The 17,856-nt window shown below is 41.0% G+C and overlaps 1 protein-coding gene across 2 annotated transcripts in view; it reads right to left on the bottom strand.

The window, feature by feature from the left end:
- The window catches only part of IRS1 (insulin receptor substrate 1), a 57,270-nt gene that overhangs the window by 35,139 nt on the left and 4,275 nt on the right, over positions 1 to 17,856 (bottom strand). The gene's annotated exons all lie outside the window — the stretch shown is intronic.

Consider the following 17,856-nt stretch of genomic DNA (forward strand, 5'->3'; position numbering starts at 1 on the left):
CAAGAAGTATAAAACAGATTTTACAAATCTATGACATACGTGTCGGAAATATTTCACAAGCGATTTTCATTTCAAATCTTTGACTACCCTTTTTCTCTGGAAAACAATGCTCTTCAGTAGATTGGCTTAAACAGCACAAAGCACACAACTCTCACTCTAATGCACACATACACTTCCGCAGGAAAGAAAGAACTAGAGAAAATAAGAGTTCAATGGCATTCACTATCAGCTTTTAAATACTGATAAAAAACCCTCGGAAAAGAGCATTTCTGAACATACAGCAGCACTACAGCACTGCAAACCCTACCTACTTCCCTCTACTCTGTCTATACTACTGAGGAAACTCCGCTCCAGTGAAGTCAATGGACATTTTGTTACCAATTCTTAAATGGTAAAATACCTCCAACAGTGTGCAAACACATTAGCGAAGTCATCTCTTCCTGCTGCCTTCTGGATACCGGTACAAAGGACTACCTGGCTTAAAAATTTAACTGTAGTACAGAGAAATCAAAACTAAGCCTATTTTTCTAAGGCACTGACATTCAAACTGCAAAGAGATGCAAAGGCAACTGCGGACACAAGGAAGAAACCCTGGGGAGATGTGTCTCAAGCATAAGGTAAATCTGCTTCAAATGCCAAATGGCTGGGCTGGATAGCCCTTGGAAAGGAGATGCCACCACACAGCATAGGTGAACTGAGCTTGCACCGAACATCTGAAACAATAAGTTGAATGTTTTGGTCCAGCTTTTCTTATTTCTGGTTTCCATACCATTGCTAATAATAAACTGCCAGATGGCAGCTGAAAAGAGTGCGTTGTGTGACCTTCAGTTGCTGAAGCAGAATGAACTTGGGGGAATCCTGTCATTGACAAACACATCCACTGGAAGATGCCAAATATTTGCACTGCCAGAGCTACTTAAGGTCAAGAAAACTACTCATCCATCTGGATCGGTGGATTTCCATTAGTCTATGAAGAGGAGGAACATAACCTGAACACAGTAAGTCAAGCTCATGCAAGACAAAATTTCAGGTTCTTTTTCCAAAGATATAAGAAACCTGTGTCTGTGTTCTCTTCCATGTTTTTTTGGAAACACCCAAGACACACCTTTATATTAAAAAAAAGGGGGGAAAACTAAAGTTCCCTCAATTCCTTGCTCAGAAAATACTCATTGTTTGGATGAGCCACTAAATTAACTTCAGCTGTAGAGAAAATGACTCATTAAACAGAACAATCAAAAATTTCACTGAAGAGAGGGGGAGGAGGTAAGGAGGAACTTTAATCTTCCGCCTTTCCTGCCAAATAAATGACACGGTAGTTTGAAAAAACAAACCGAATGCAGTAACACCTCTTAATAAATAAGGCTTAAAACAGAAAGCTACATAAAATGAGGCAAAGAAAAAAAAATGTCAAGCTACAGATGACTGTAGTAGCTCTTGGAGCATTTTAATCCTCCAACTGTACTCAAATACATTTGGAAACCTTGAATGGAGCAGGAGAAAGGCAGAGCTATCTTTAAGAGGTTACTTCCTAACATAGATCACAGTGTTAGAAGTTAAAATGTTAGTTAAAAGCAAGTTTTGTTTTTACAATCACGCATCTGCTGGACAACATGCATCCAGTTTTGTATCACACCACAGAGGACAACATGCAAAAGATTTTTTTAATAAAAGAACAAAAATTTTCTTCCACAGACTCATCTGAGTAGCTATGAGATCACTAGGAAATGTTTTAGGGAAACTGATGTTTCCTTCTATCAGAGTCAGTTACTTATTGAATCCTCCTATAGTCCCTAAATTTGAATGACAATTGGGGGCAGAAAGGTGGGAACCCTGCCTGTTTCTCGTATGACATCTTGGGTAACTATATCAGAAGGTCTGAAAGACAGCTGTCTGAAGCCATTACATGTATTTTCATTTTCACCTGAAAATGTTTTCCACATACTTACGACCTTATCTAAACTAGAAAGGCTAATTTGTCAGTGTGGATTTTGGTTTTGGTGGTAAAGGTTTGTTTGAGAAGATGACTAACATAGACAGCTAAACTAGTATGAATACTAAAGCAACAGGTGCAGGTTTGCCAGTAAAAGATGTCTTTTCTCAGATACAGCTTACTATTTTTTACCTGAACCAAAACAAGCCATAGTGGAGAACTGGTTTTTTTCAACAGCATAAATACATCTATACTGCATTCACACTTAAAAGTAGTACCTCCAGGGCGAGTGAAAAAGCAAATGCATTTCGATAAAACCTCTCTGATTCTAACCCAGCACCCCTGCAAAGGCTTCTGGGGCTGAGGGACTGGTGGTACAGCTGGTTCTGGCCAACTCATGGCTGGTCAGGATCATACCTCACTAAAGGCACAGTTTCACAGCAAGCGTGCAGGCAGGCAATTTCAAACACAGTTTTTGCAGTTGGCAAAAGGAGAACTCAGATCAGAAGCAGTAGTAGTGTAGGCCAAGACAACTGCGGTTTCAAGGAGGGTATAAGGCACTAATCACATAAGGTGTTCTACTTGAAGTTTTAAATAACCTAAGTCCAGATTGGGGGAAAAAAGAAGTTTAAATGCTGACTGTGAAAGAATATTGCAGATGAGGTTTCACAGTTGGTTTTAACCAAACTAGGAGCAAGCTGCTGCCTAGAGAAATGGTCCAGCATTCTCTCCTAAATACATTTCCAAGTGCTCCCCTGCACCATCACCTGTGAGCAACCACAGGTGATGCCAAAACCAACTCTCCAGAGTAATACATGGTCAAGGAGACAGCAACAACAGGGTGGCCTTCAACTACTTTAAGCTGATGGCAAAGCTGCGCCCTGCATTCCGCTTCTAAAGTGGAACAATTACCCATACTTATCACAGCTCTTTCTGGCCTTAAATCTGTCATACATACCTGCATGAACCAAGCCTAAAGACTCAGAACAGAGAAAGTCACAACAATGGTAGAAGTTATGACTATAGGATAGGCAGATAAAGCCAGAGACATGAAAATAGATTCCAGATAGTGATTTGTATCATTCTTGACTTCACAAAAACAAAACAAAAGCCTTCAAAAAGTTACAGTGAAGATCAGTAAGAAGCTACTATAAGAGTGTATCAGTTAAAAACACAAACAGGTTGCAAAGCTCTAGAAACAATAAATAGGAGTCCTATAACACAAAGGCTATCATTAAGTGTTCTGTAGTCCTGTTTATTCTAAGCATATAGCAGTCCTGCTAATAGTCTTTTGCTTTTACCTGTTCCTTCAACCTAAATGCAAATGCTGAAATGTGACCCAAATCCATAAAGCACAATTAACATCACAGGAGTTATTTGATAAAGGAATAAAAGCTGAAGAGCTACTCTAACAAACATAGAAGTAAACAAGCTTGAATCAAGACAGATCAAACATCTCACCAATCTTCAGGAGAAGAATTTCTGGAAAAGCTGAAATACCCAAGGTAGGAGATAAATTAGACATTGAATTACAGATCATTTTGTAGCGCTTTAGAACTAACTCATTACTATAGCTAATTAAAATTAATGGGGACTTGCTATTAATTCAAACAGAACAGTGTAGTAACAGCTTACAGAAAAAGAAGAAAAAAAAAGTTAAAGGGACACATTCTAAAATGAGGCACGTTGCTCTAGTCCCATCGACTTCAAGTAGGTACAGCAATTCACATCAATTGAAGATTCCTCCCCTTCCCCGCCAACATGAGAAATACTTCATAGCACGCTCATGCAGAAGGATCATCATTCAAACCTTCCTCCAAAATACGTTTACACAAATGTTACCAACATCTTATACAATTTTTTCCCTCTAACACTTCTTGGCACATCAATGCTTTCCACTACTGCAATCCCACAATGTTATCAGCGTAAGCAACTTCATTCATACCTATGCTTAAAATTTTATAACATCCTATCAAGCTAAGAGATTATGAATCATTCAAGCCATTAAAGCCCAATTACATCAATTGAAATCTGAGCTTTCCAGCATTATTCCAATTTCTCCTGCTCACTCAGCCCCTGTACTCCTTCCTACACAACTTCGCCTCCTCTAACCTTGTGATACTTCTCTTACATAAGACTCACTAACTGGCCAGCCAATTTACACAGCCTGCCTGTCACTCTTATCCTTCAATACATTTAACCACCATTTCTCTGTACTGGTAGTTTTGTCCTCTCCTCTCACCCTCCCAACCTCCTACCATTTCATGTATTGTCTGCTCCTCCTCCTCTGGATCAGACGAGGTCCTGTAACTAGGTCTTTTCTGTGCCTACACTTTTTTTCTGCACGATCATATCAGTTCAAATATATTTAATTATCATGTACGTACTGACACTTGGCTTCACAGTGGATTAATTCAAATTAAAGTGATTAAAATAATCAAATTTAGATTAGCAAATGAGGAAACATCTTTTTATGTTCTTAATGGTCATTCTCAAAGAGTGATAACCACTAAATCATGCTGATCTGCAACATAACCTTTTAATTTAGCATTTGGTATAGTCCCTAGTTAGACAATACTGTTAGTATATATTTATGCAGATTCTTGACTTAAAATTAATGACCAATATAGGTCACTATTCTAGCTGGTTAAATTTTATATTTATGACTTTTCAAGCTGTGTTTGAATGAAAATCAGGATGAAACTGTAAAATAGTATGCTCTGAATTTAGTTATCAGTTAACTAAAAACTAAAAAAATATCCTGAACACATAAGGAAGTTGCTTAACAAAATGAACCTTGCATGTAAAGACAACTCCTTTTTTTTTAAAGACTCCTCTTTATTTAGTAGGTGAACTTCAGTGGGCTTGGCTACTACAGACTTCAAATTTTCAGATTGAGTTCATCGGGTTTTTTAACTAAAAAACTTTAGAAAGGAAATCCGTTTTCCTATCTTTTCAGTTGATCTCACTCAACTTTGAATAAACTACTCATGTAATTAGGCTAGTCATATACTAAAATGAAAATAAATTTCTCTGGATATCTACTGAAGCAGCTGCTGTTCTCAAAAATTAGTTTTTAGCACTTCAAATCCCGATTCCGGATACTTCACCAATCATGTCCACTAGAGCAATGGTTTTACATCCTCTAAACACTTGATAGTTACATTGATTGAAAGGTCTGTCTTAATTTAGGTAATATTACTATATTACAGCATATTTAGTCCTGAATACAGGTTTATTTTTGAGAAAGCGTTACAAAAATTACTTCAACCTGAACCACTCCACTTTCTCAACCTCAGCTTGCCTTCTCCAGGGATGTGCTACCACCACCTCAGGGTCAAAACAGAATTTAAAAGAAATGTAAATATTTGCTCTCTTCCTGGGAAAGCACTACATAGAGAGGAGGGGCAAAGAGGGGATGTGCATATGGGGAATTGCATCAGTATAATTAGAGAGTTTTATGAAGCTGGTAAATGTCTGTGTAGGCCATCCCTTTGCTCTAAAGGGTATTTCCTAATTAAAAATAGGGACCCCATTTTCCAGAGCCTTCCTACTGAAGAAACATCTCACCACCACCGCCCAATTAGATCAAATTGGGTGGCTGGCTGTTTTTGTTTTGTGCATGATAATACAAAGACTCTCCAAGTTCCTGCTCAACAAAGGCTTGTGTGAAACAGGCTTTGAAGACACAATAACATTCCTCTTGCGAGTTTCAAGCCTGGAGGCTAAAAGCACCAAATAACTATTCATTCTTCCATCTTGAGACACATTCCTAACCTAGTTCAAAGGCCTGAAAAAACATGCCCTAGCTACATGCCTGCACACCTTCAGAAGGGCTTTTCCCTTGTATCAGAGCTTGCCAGGGAAAGAAGTTTCATATAGAAAAGAATTAAATGTATTTGAGAGTTTTGTTTCATTTTTAAGAACCCTTAAATATTTTGAAGTATGCAAGACTGTCTTGCATATAAATTGATCAGCTATGTTAATCCATTTAAGAATAAAGTTTCACCATTTACATGTTTAAACTACAATGTTCATACACAGTGCACCGATGCTAGCAGATACCAGTTCTTTAACTTCTGCTCCCAAGAAGCAGCCGCGGGATGAAGGAGTGTGCACAGCATTTGTAAAAGGAAGAGGGGCGATTTGGAGCTGTTTGGTTTCCATCACTGCTCTTCTATTTAGTTTCATCTGCCTCTGTTTTCATCTCAAACTGGTAAGACAGATGTAAATCACACATGGCTATCCACCCATATCAAGATATCCAAGGAATTCGAGAACATTCTGCATCATGTTCACCAGATGATGATAAAGTCAACAACATACACGATTATTTTCAAAATACTGACACTAGAACAAATATTAACTTTCAATGAGAAAAATATTTACAGTTTTCAACCTGCAGCTTCCTAAACAACTGAATTCCTCTTTATACATTTTATTTCGCTGTTTCTCAGAAATCTGAATGCCATTATGTGCAAAATGAGGAAATATAAACAGTTGCTAAACAATACGTCAGCCTAACTGCAGTTGCCATTTACTTGTATGGAACCAGCACAGAGAAACAGTGGGAGCACGCAGATGAGAGCAAAGGCGGCTGAGGTGAGACCACCCTTTTCAGTAAAGCAAGCTGTTTCAATCTGCCCAAACATCTTGCAGGACCACACCCTGGATGTGCCAGCCAGCCTGCTTTTTGAGATTCCTGAACTACATACAGTAGATAGCAAGTTCCCTTTGTTTGTAATGGTTTTCAGTACACCTAAGCTTTACAAATGCTACAGTTTCCTTACCTGTATTTCATTTTATTTATGTGATCAAGCAATTAACTATTTAGTACTCGCGCACTTCCCTTTGTTTTTCAAAGGGCAACAAATATTTATTATTCTGCAGTTTAGTTGCCACTAGTTTAAAAAAAAAAAATTTAAAACATTAACTGTGTTCTGCAATACAAAAAACCAAAAGTGGACCAAGTGCTAAAAATACCGTAACACAGTAAAGCATGAAGGGATGGTACACTGTGCCTGTGCTTTGCAAGCAAAGAAGTCAAAAAGAGAAACAGGGTAAATGTAGCAGGGTAAAGAGAGGCAATTTTTTCACTTTTAACAAAGCAGTTCCTACCTGTCCAAAATATATTTTTGTCCTCCTAAGGATTTTAATTAGTCGTTTTCTTTTTCACTAGATAAAAATGGTTCCGTTTGGATTTACCATCACTGCAAAAAAGGTGAGTATTGCTCATTTTTCCCTTCATGCAGCCATCGTTCAGATCTTCGTTCCCACCAAAACAAGCAATACATTACCTTAGTGACATGTACAACTCATTTCAAATCCTCTGGGCAAGCTGAGCTGTCCTACCTCTTCCAAGGACTGTGCAGCTGGGCTACCTGCTGTTGGTCACTTCCATGAAATACAATTGCACTATGAAAGGAAAATCCTCATGGATATATTCCAAAGTAGCAAAAAAAGTAAGAGAACATTGTCTTAGCCTCAACTGACTAAACAACTTGCTAGTTTATTTCCTCATTATTCCATAACATTCTGCTCCATAAATGCTACATTTTGCTATTTTGAAGTAACAAGCAATTCAGAATTTGTGCTCAGGAATTACGGGAGAGGAATCAGTAATTATGACAGCACAAACTTTCCTGAGGAAATGAAAATTAATCCCATCTTTCAGAGATCGTTCAGCCAACGTCTCCATCATTTACCTACAGTACCTGCAAGAGTCAGAAATGGAACAACAGCCATCGTTTCAGCAGAAGTGCCGAAACTTTATTTCGCTGGGTATCACCATTAGAGAACAAGTACCATGAAAAAGCACACTACTACGCCAGGGCAGGCAGCAGACTTTACCAGCCCTATGACACGGTAGGCGCAGGCGCAGCAAAAGACATTCTGTTGCACCTGTATCATCTCCAGGAAAGAGAAGACTCTTCTTTTTTTTTCCTAATATCAGTATGAAGGCTCTTGCATACCACATGCATCACTGCTGACACTGACTCCCGAACACCTTGTCGATCACTTGCACAGGAATCATCAAACTAAACTGGGAAGTTACTGGAAGACCACAGTCTCCTTGCTCTAGTAATTTTCAAGGTATTTCAGCAAAGTATGCTTGGGCACCAGGACTCCCCTGGCATGCAGTGCATACAGAGGGCTTCCGAGCTCCGAGTTTGTCTCTGAAACCGAGAGGTCTCCCCTGTCGCTTGTTCCCTGTTCTCTAGGGGTTAAAATTTCCTTTCCTAACACAGCAATCTTCTCATTAAAATGAAGGCCAGCTATGCTGAAGATGAATTACCATCCAATCTTTTAATCTAAAAGATTCACTCACTGATACCCATGAGCTGTCGCTCTAGATGGTTTTTTTTGCATCTCTTGTACATAGCACAGGGCATGGGAAGCTCGAGTCAGAACTGAAGCAAGCAAGTCACAGCTTCAGCCATGGCATTTCGAGCTCCCCACCTCCCTTCCACTCCTCTGCTGTCACTTACAAACTGATAAACAGCGAGACCCCAGCTGAGATATGACATAAGAGGAGCAACAAACTCAATCTTCTACCTCCCATCTACACTTCCTGAGGTTCTTTTACTCTCTTGACCAAGACGCATGTCTTTCTCCACAACTCCAGGCACAGCGTTTAAACATGGATGTTACTAGTGACATACAGACATCTAGTATGTTGTAAGGACAATGAAGGGGGTTTTTGGGTTGGGTTTGGGTTTTGGGGTTTTTTTTTTAAGTCTACAATTCAGTGAAGTAAGGGCAGAAGGAACTCATACAATCAGTGGCTTAGTCTCCTCCACTCCATATGTTTGAGCTTTTTACTCCTTCAGGGAACTGTGCCATTGAAGGAAAGCTCCGGTGCACAGACTAGTTACGTATTTTATTGACTGGCAAAGCCAGGTTATGGAGTTCCTGCCCCACAGTTACGTCTTAACAAATATTTGTGCACCACACTGAAAGTCAGACCACTGAAACTGGACAAGAACCAAGGCTGATAGATAATTCACATTTTTTCTATTCACACAGATTCTGTATTTCAAAGGAAGTTTATCCAATGCTTAGGTGCCCCAGTGGGTTACAAATATCAAACCTGCACAGATGGGGGGGGGAGAAGAAACACAGTCAATTAAAGCTGTAGATGTTCCCAGACTACTACCTTCCTGCATTTTATAACATGTATCATCACACAGTTCAAATGTACAAGTACACTTCAACAGTTCTACTAGCTGTAAAGTGTACAACGTAATTCCATTCTTCCTGAAGTGTATCTTACTTGAGAGTTTAACAGGTCATTTCTTCCACGTCCCCAGCTTCCAAAAAAATGGAATTTTACAACAGTTGACAAAATGTACACAGGCAAATCTTCTGTGATACACCACGGAAACGGTACATTTCACCTTATAGCTCAGGTGCTGACACCGGATCTTCTAACTAGACTCCCAAATTATTACAAGCAGTTGAACACACACAGACTTTCACTGTCTCACCTACCTGATCAAAAACTACTCTGAAGAAAATACACTTTGCAATTACCCAAGGTTAAATCTCTAACAACAGTCTTCAGAGAACATGACCTAGATATGTCAAACATGATCAGAGAGATATATATCAAGACATCTTTTAGTTAGTTAAGAGTGCCAGGCTTATTTAAATCTCCTTTATCTGTTCACACCTTGGCTTTTGTTATATTTCCCATCATTTCTGTAAGTGGAGAGTAAAGCTGTTAAACTTCAGAATCTTTTTTAAGTTACTGATGTCTCTCCTTTACTACCTCTATCTCATGTATTCAAAATAATAATCATCACAATCACCATTTATCAAAAACCCAGAATAATGTAAAAATAGAATAATGCTATTCACTTTTATGACTAGGTACTCTAACATATCAGATTACATACAGATGACCAAAACCCAGGTTTTAGCATTCTGACAAATTGGGAATTCAGATGTATTTGTTAATATTAATATATTTGTGTTGCAGCTCTTACCACGAAATGAAAAACATGAGATCTGCTGTAACAAGCCACAATAATTTTGCCATTTGAAATTTTCTTTTACAAGATATTCTTTAAATTAAACAATTTTAAGGAATCTATACTTACTAATCCGTAAGACAAATTATGAAACTAATGAACCTCACTTTTAATCAAATTTATAACTGTCCAAGTAGTAAAGAACAAAATACTGCAGTTAAAAAAAAAAACCTGTGTGAATATAGTTCTCCTTTCATTACATGTATTTTATAAAAACAAGGTTTTTTAATGTTAAAATTCACTCATTCTTACTTATCTTGTACTTAATTCAGACTTCTATCTGTGATTTACTGCTGTGGTTGTAACAGGGATGCTACAAGACAAACAATTTAGGAAAGAAGAGTCGGAAGCAAATTCTGCTTACCTTACTATACACATCATTGTGTTCAGGTCAGCAGAATATCCAAATAATATGGGGGGGGGGGGGGGGGGGGCGGAAATCTAATCACAAGTGAGGAACACACGTGCTTTCTAAACAGTGTCTATCCCAGTAACAAAGATCAAAAGAAAAATACAGAAGTAAAAACACCTTCAGAAAACTGCAGAACCATGCAAAATGAGCGCCTCTAGAATAAACTCTCTGTATATATCCAGGCTCTCCGCATTTCTCTGTACTCATCCTCAAACTTCCACATACCACCATCCCAGTTCCTTTCAGATCACGAACACCTTGCAATTCTCTCCACCCACGTCATCATACCAGTTCCTCCGTGTCCCCTAAGTAATCTCAATCTCTGATTTCCATCTCCCTTCCATACCAGTTGCTACAACTATTCCCCAGCCTGTACTTCTAATTCCCCATTATCTTACATCAGCAGCCCACAGTCTCTCTTCTAGCCACAGCAGTGGTCCCATGAACAGCATTTCCTCCCTTTTTCTTCCTATCTCTTAAGAGTACTGTATTTCATAACTCTGTCAATCAAACACAATAATTAGTTTTCAATGAAACTTGGCACAGAGGCTAAATCTAGTATCAAATTAGTTTGGAAACGAATATCTATTTCTCTTCCATATCACTGGACACCAAAGCATTCTTTTTTTAAAGCTTATGTTCACTAGTGACTTTATTTACACAATAATCAGTACTGAACAGATCCACTTTCAGAGCTTCAATAAACCGGGAAAAAACACCCCACTTTCTTCACAAACAAGCTATTATACAGTTACTGCAACTTGTTCAAAAGAATATTCAAGTACTTTTTACTTTCAGTACTTGCACTCTTGTATTTATAAAGTCATGAAAACTGTATAGTCCTAATGAACAGCAAAATTTCAGCTACTATAAAGCATTCCTGAAACAATGCAATGTACTGAAGATATTGGTCAAATAACATTCCCACTTCACAGCTGCTTGCTGCATTTTATTTAAGAGTTGTAATTCTGTATTTACAAGTGTTATCTAAGGAAACATATGATCTCTCCACAGTTGCTAGTTAAAAATGAGCATCATCCTTGCCCTACACTGTCCCGTTTCATTTTCAAATTTAAACCACATTCAGAAACCAGTTTAAACATTGACTAAATATGAAACCTATGTGCTAAAGAAGTCCAGATAGTACTACGTAATTGACTGAATTGGTTTATAAATCATACAGTTCCAATTTTTAAGCCAGGAAAACAAGAGAAAAGTCACAAGAAACTTGTCACTAAAATCAAGGTGGGGGTGGGGAAATAATCAATACTACAATTTAATGTAGCTAGATTAAAGGAACTGATCTACTGTCTAAATTACAAAAAAATCCAACAAACCCTCAAAAAAACTAAAAACATTAATTATAAGCTTGTGGTCTTGTTAAACAGGAGAACTGCAAATATGCAAGTATGTGGAGACACAGGCTCAATTTTGGCAAATAATTAGGTATGGGGAAAAACTGGTGTGTGCATACAGTAAGAAATGCAGTTTTGTCTACAGTAATACCCACAAAGCATGGAAAACTTTCGTAACTTACTGGTATTTACCCTAGTGCTGACCCAAAACTACAAACTTCTGTTCTTTCAGTTCTGGAAACAAGCCCCCCCCCCCCCCCCCCCCCCCCCCCCCCCCCCCCCCCCCCCCCCCCCAATTTAATTGTACACTTCTTGTTTTGGCATTTGCTGTGTTTCTGTTGTTCCACCTTAAGTTTTTAACTTGAGGAAACAAAACCAACTATTGAAAACTATCAAAGAAATAAAATAAAAAAGCAAGCAATGTCCCAACAAAAAAAATCCAGGTATATTATACAAAAATTACATGAGTAATTTTCTGTTTACTATCATGTGTATTTTTATGAGACCCAAACAAATGTTTAGCTCTGACCCTTAGTAGTGCTTTGCTTTAACTGGAACCAGACAAAAGGTGTAGCAACCGTACAGATGCCATTGTACTGTATTCTGTTTTCTTACATCACCAAAAAACCCAAACCACCCATGCACTGGGTAAAATAGGCATCATTAAAACTGCCAGTGAGCCAAGTTACCACTTGCTCACACTACACATATTCTATTCGGTGTTATTAGCACTCACTTTCAGGAGTTCTCAGACTCATCAACAAAATGGAAATGAGGTAGGGGAATAATGGCTTTGCTTTGAAGCTTCGGAGATCAAAGCCACATACCTGGATTCATGCTATTATCCTACTACAGCCTTTCCTGTTCCTCAGGAGCCAACGTCTAATGGTTTCCTTTTTGGAATATTTTTTGACTATATACTCACAGAACACAAGCTATCAGCAGTTCATCTTCAAAACCCCTGCTCATTCTAGGAGCCTTCTCTTCTCACAGCAATCCCAAAAGCAGGATCCACAACATATCCACAACATCTGCTCATCTGTTGTAATGGGCTTGCACGGCCATTTTGGTAGCGGGGGAGCTACAGGGGTGGCTTCTGTGAGAAGCTGCCAGAAGCTTCCCCTGTGACCAACAGAGCCAATGCCAGCGGCTCCAAGATGGACCCGCCGTTGGCCAAGGCCAAACCTGTCAGCGACAGTGGTTGCGCCTCTGGGATAACAGATTTAAGAAGGGGGGCAAAACCCTGCGCAACACCAGCAGCAGTCAGAAGAGAGGAGTGAGAATATGAGAGAGAAACAACTCTGCAGATACCAAGATCAGTGAGGAGGTGCTCCAGGCACCGGAGCAGCAATTTCCCTGCAGCCTGTGGTAAAGACCATGGTGAGGCAGGCTGTCCCCCTGCAGCCCATGGAAGTCCACGGTGGAGCAGATATCCACCTGCAGCCCGTGGAGGACCCCACACCAGAGCAGGTGGATGCGCCCGAAGGAGGCTGTGACCCCATGGGAAGCCCGCACTGGAGCAGGCTCCTGGCAGGACCTGTGGACCGAGAAGCCCAGGCTGGAGCAGGTTTGCTGGCAGGGCTTGTGACCCCGCGGGGGGACCCACGCTGGAGCAGTCTGTTCCTGAAAGACTGCACCCCGTGGAAGGGACCCACGCTGGAGCCGTTCGTGAAGAACTGCAGCCCGTGGGAAGGACTCACGTTGGAGAAGTTCGTGGAGGACTGTCTCCTGTGGGAGGGACCCCACGCTGGAGCAGGGGAAGAGTGTGAGGAGTCCTCCCCCTGAGGAGGAAGGAGCAGCAGAAAAAACATGTGATGAACTGACCCAAATCCCCATTCCCGTCCCCCTGTGCTGCTGGGGGGCAGGAGGTAGAGAACTTGGGAGTAAAGTTGAGCCCGGGAAGAAGGGAGGGGTGGAGGGGGAAGTGTTTTAAGATTTAGTTTTTATTTCTCATCATCCTGCTCTGATTTTATTGGTAATAAATTAAACTAATTTCCCCTAGTCGAGTCTGTTTTGCCTGTGACAGTAATTGGTGAGTGATCTCTCCCTGTCCTCATCTCGATCGACGACCCTTTCATTATATTTTCCCTCCTGTCCTGGTTTCGGCTGGGATAGAGTTAATTCTCTTAGTAGCTGGTACAGTGCTGTGTTTTGGATTTAGGGTGAGAATAATGTTGATAACACTCTGATGTTTTAGCTGTTGCTAAGTAGCGTTTATCTTAAGTTAAGGATTTTTCAGTTTCCCATGCTCTGCCAGCAAGCAGGTGTGCAAGGAGCTGGGAGGGAGCAGAGCCGGGGCAGCTGACCTGAACTAGCCAAAGGGGTATTCCATACCATGGAACGTCATGCCCAGTATGTAAACAGGCGGGAGTTGGCCGGGAGGGGTGGATCGCTGCTCGGGCATCAGTCAGCGGGTGGTGAGCAATTGCATTGTGCATCACTTGTCTTTTCTTGGGTTTTATTTATCTTTTTTTTTCCCCTATATTCCTTTTCATTACAATTATTATATTATTATTATTAGTTAGTAGCATATTTTATTTTACTTTACTTACTAAACGGTTCTTATTTCAACCCACGAGTTCTACCTTTTTTTTCCCCTCCTCCCCATCCCACTGGGAGGGGGAAGGGGGAAGCAGCTGTGTGGTGCTTAGTTGCTGGCTGGGGTTAAACCAGACATCTCCCCTGTCCAGCTGAGGAGGGGGAGTGACAGAGCAGCTTTGGTGGGCACCTGGCATCCAGCCAGGGTCAACCCACCACATCTGTGCATGCAAAACTCTAAGCAAGAGGAAAATGCCTTACAGCAACACTTCTCTCCCCCCTCCCTAGCTCTTGCCTCACTTTCTCCATGTCATAGGCTGGTGTTTCCCAGCATGATTTGGCCACTGCAGCAATGTGGCCTTCCAGCTACAGCATAAAAGTCCACTCCTCAGAGGATCCAAGCACCAAAGAGTCACCAGCTAGGCTAGGCACGCACAACAGCACCCAATTCTCTGAAGTAGAGGGAAGCGTTTGGGCAGGGGAGCATGCAGGATTGCATTGAAACTGCTGCACTTTTAACAGGATGAGAGAAGAGAGCTAGAAAGGCTAGGGTAGGGCCAGCTGTTAGGAAACAGCCAAGAATATATGACAGGGAAGGCAATGGGATTGGAGAGTGCAGAGGAATGCTGTGGGTGCAAGAGAAATATTTTTTAATTAAATTTGGAAAGCATTGTGATTATTTCAGCCAGTATCTTTAATGTTAGGAGAAATAAGTACACTTGAAAGAGGTTAAAAATACTTCAGAATGTAATGCCTGAGCAACTTGGAGGCGGCTGGCAGGGAGGACAGGGGAGCAGGGAAGAGGAGAGGAGTTAGCTAGCTGGCAGCAAAGCAGCAACAATCATTTTACCCATTAGGAGATGAATGGCCAACATTTGGGGTCCTTGTCTTGTACTCTGGAACAACAGAAAATTCCAGACTGGATAAAACAAGAGTTATCCAGATAGTTTTGGCATTTGGGGTGGGGTGGAAGGCTGCTCTATGGAGAGGAGGGGAAAAAAAAAAAAAAAAGAGCACGTGCAGTCCCTTTGCCACTTCTGAGATTAAAAGTGTAAATAATAACCCACGAAAGAGATGGAGAGCAAAGAAAGGGTACTTAATGCAGCCTTCTCCATCCCTTGTTCTGATACCTGCAGCTTCACCTCTCCCTTCCCAGGTCCAGATGTTTTCTCCTCCCTGCCATACCTGCAAACACACCAAGTAGCTTTTCCTTCCTCTTTCACGTTGCTCAGACACCAACAGGAGAAACGACTGAGCCTCCCCACTCTCAGCCATAGCCTGAACAGCCTCACCTGCCAGAAGGAGCACGGGGGGAAGCTGGCCGAGGCTGAGGCAGCACAGCCCACTTGGCTGCTCATTGGAAATGGCATGCAAAGCTTTGGGGAACGGGAGCACCCTCACTGCACATGGAGTTTTCAGGAGAAGGGTTTAGCTGAAGGTGCTCAACAACTTTTTCAGGCATGTGCAAACAGACTGTTTGCAGGCCTGTAAATCACTCACCTCCAGGCAGATTTTCTCAAGAATGACATAAGGTATAACCTACATGGGCAGATTCCCCTGCCAAACCTAAGTTCCACCTCCAAAGCAAAAAAGGTACAAGGACGTGTCAAAAAACAGCTGTAAAAATGGTTTAACATGGACAAAACCTTGTTGGTTTTTTTTTTCTTAACACGCTCAGCAACAGATGAGCTAGTCGGGCTAAATTTTGCGAGGAAAGTTTCAGCTGATGGTGAGAAATCTAGCCTGGGAAATAAGAGTCCAAAGGGTTAATGTCTGAGAAAGCTACAAGCAACTAACACAGCTTTAGAGTGGGAAGGGAAAGGGAACAGCCAGGGCTACAAACTCCCTATATAATTATAGCCTGACTCTTCCCCTGCCTCCCAGAAGCAGCTGTGCTTGCGCAGTCAAATCCTAATTTTGGGAAATAAGAACTGACTTCAAACAGCAATTACTCTATTAGACACTACCTTTCACAATGCTGCTCTGAAAAACATCTGCATAATATTTTTCAGCATGTTCTTGTATCAGGTCTTCCACGTCCTGATCCTCCACTGAACAGCATGATCACAGCAGGTATCTACCTACCACCACAATGGAGAGCATTGCCACAGCTTTTATGTTAAAGATGACACACAGGGTCAATTAAGTAAGTTGTCTACAGCAAAAGTAAACAGTGCATTTGGAAAAAATCTGTGTCGGTAAACAGTTACGACACTGCTCCCCCCAGACCTGCATTCTCATAGTCTTGCACACGTTAATTATTTATCCACACACTGACAGAGGATTTTCTCTCACACTTGCTCCCTCAATCTTAGCACACAACAGGGGGAAAAAAAAAAAGTAATGCTCCTAGCAATGTGACTTACAGCACAACATGCTGCATCCTCTGGCAAAAATCCCCTCCTGAAGAGTTCATAACACCAACGCTGCCCTAAGCAGATATGGATTCCCAGGGTAACGAGAGGCGTCTCAAAGACAGTTTAGACAGGCTCTTGCAAGCACATCCCAGAGCAGAGAAAGGGTGTGGCAGTGTAAGTCTGGTGACAGACAACGTATTCTGACAGCCAGCACGCTCCTGTCAGATATCCACAAAAATAATCATTTCCCACAGTTACCATTTGAACCAGCCCAGCAATATCTGCGCTGATCTTAAACCTTACCTCAAACTTTGAAATTAACCTGGTATTCATAGGTCACGTAAGCCTAACACCTAATATTGCATTGCTCTAACAGGCAACAGCAGCAAGTGCTAAGTAGCAAATGCGAAGAGATTGCTTTGCTTTTGTTCAGGTTATAAGGATGGAAAACACATAAAAAATGATCCCAGGCATCGTACCAAGACCAGCCCTCAGCGCTCCCTTGAGCCAAGCGAACAAGCAATACAACTAGTAAGTTTACTTACTTACATCGTTAACTTACGATGTAAACAGTGGTATGAGATTCATCCCCTAACGCCATTGCACATGTTCATAACAACTACTTAAACTACTGTGATTGCTGCTGCTCAAGTATGTAGAAAACGGCTAAAATCGAGCGTTGCAACTAGATTAACTGGGTAGATATCTACTAGTGCTTGGCTGCACCAAAACGGTCTTCACCTTCCATGAAAGGGCTCACACAGGTGCACTGTACTTCGTGAGCTCTAAACAAGATATATTTGTTATGTGCTGCAATAAGTTTCCAGGTAGCAGAAACATCACATTGCTTGCAACAATGCTTCTACTCATCTTACATGCCTGTAATCAACATGCAACGGCCTAGCAGAAGTTTTTCCCAAATTAAAAATGAAGAGCTTCAACGAAAAATAGAACACATTGGTCAACGCCAAAGACACAGTTCATGTGGCCTGTTTCTTATGCAGTTGGTAACACTGTTGTGAGCATGGGACAGTCACACTTAGTATCAGCGGAAACACAAGTGACAGATATAATGCTCTGAAGGCTTTGAAGTCTGTTGCCAAATTCAAAGCACCTTCCAAACAAAACTGAATTAACACTCACCACAGCCCTGTGAGGTAGATGCCATTAGCTGTGTTTTGCACATGGGCAAAGCAAGAGCTGGCATGATTGACTGCTTTACCCTTGGCCA

This window comes from Gymnogyps californianus, chromosome 10, assembly GCF_018139145.2.
Source record: "Gymnogyps californianus isolate 813 chromosome 10, ASM1813914v2, whole genome shotgun sequence".
Lineage (NCBI taxonomy): Eukaryota > Metazoa > Chordata > Aves > Accipitriformes > Cathartidae > Gymnogyps > Gymnogyps californianus.